The sequence below is a fragment of the Physeter macrocephalus genome, chromosome 17, assembly GCF_002837175.3.
Source record: "Physeter macrocephalus isolate SW-GA chromosome 17, ASM283717v5, whole genome shotgun sequence".
Lineage (NCBI taxonomy): Eukaryota > Metazoa > Chordata > Mammalia > Artiodactyla > Physeteridae > Physeter > Physeter macrocephalus.
The window spans coordinates 44,060,995-44,062,715 of NC_041230.1; positions in this window are offsets into that span (position 1 = coordinate 44,060,995).

Consider the following 1,721-nt stretch of genomic DNA (forward strand, 5'->3'; position numbering starts at 1 on the left):
ATAAAGACTATTACAAGAGATAAAGAAGGACACTACATAATGATCAAGGGATCAATCCAAGAAGATATAACAATTGTAAATATTTATGCACTCAACATTGGAGCACCTCAATACAAAAGCCAAATGCTAATCTGTAAAAAATACAAACACATGGAGGCTAAACAATACACTACTTAATAATCAAGAGATCACTGAAGAAATCGAAGAGGAAATCAAAAACTACCTAGAAACAAATGACAAAGAAAACATGATGACCCAAAACCTATCAGATGCAGCAAAAGCAGTTCTAAGAGGGAAGTTTATAGCAATACAGTTCTACCTTAAGGAACAAGAAACATCTCAAATAAACAACCTAACCTTACACTTAAAGCAATTAGAAGAACCAAAAAAACCCCAAAGTTAACAAAAGGAAAGAAATCATAAAGATCAGATCAGAAATAAATGAAAAAGAAATGAAGGAAACAATAGCAAAGATCAATAAAACTAAAAGCTGGTTCTTTGAGAAGATAAATAAAATTGATAAACCATTAGCCAGACTCATCAAGAATAAAAGGGAGAAGACTCAAATCAATAGAATTAGAAATGAAAAAGGAGATGTAACAACTGACACTGCAGAAATACAAAAGATTATTAGAGATTACTACAAGCAACTGTATGCCAATAAAATGGACAACCTGGAAGAAATGGACAAATTCTTAGAAATGCACAAGCTGCCGAGACTGAACCAGGAAGAAATAGAAAATATGAACAGACCAATCACAAGCACTGAAATTGAAACTGTGATTAAAAATCTTCCAACACACAAAAGCCCAGGACCAGATGGCTTCACAGGCGAATTCTATCAAACATTTAGAGAAGAGTTAACATCTATCCTTCTCAAACTCTTCCAAAAGATAGCAGAGGGAGGAACACTCCCAAACTCATTCTATGAGGCCACCATCACCCTGATACCAAAACCAGACAAAGACGTCACAAAGAAAGAAAACTACAGGCCAATATCACTGATGAACATAGATGCAAAAATCCTCAACAAAATACTAGCAAACAGAATCCAACAGCACATTAAAAGGATCATACACCATGATCAAGTGGAGTTTATCCCAGGAATACAAGGATTCTTCAATATATGCAAATCAATAAATGTGATACACCATATCAACAAATTGAAGAGTAAAATAGTTTTGGAAGTTTTAGCCACAGCAATCAGAGAAGAAAAAGAAATAAAAGGAATCCAAATCAGAAAAGAAGAAGTAAAGCTGTCACTGTTTGCAGATGACATGATACTACATGTAGAGAATCCTAAAGATGCTACCAGAAAACTACTAGAGTTAATCAGTGAATTTGGCAAAGTAGCAGCATACAAAATTAATGCACAGAAATCTCTGCACTCCTAAACACTAATGATGAAAAATCTGACAGAGAAATTAAGGAAACACCCACATTTACCACTGCAACAAAAAGAATAAAATACCTAAAAATAAACCTACCTAAGGAGACTAAAGACCTGTATGCAGAAAACAATGACACTGATGAAAGAAATTAAAGATGATACAATCAGATGGAGAGCTATACCATGTTCTTTGATTGGAAGACTCAACATTGTGAAAATGTCTATACTACCCAAAGCAATCTACAGCTTCAATGCAATCCCTATCAAACTACCAATGGCATTTTTCACAGAACTAGAACAAAAAATTTCACAATTTGTATGGAAACACAAA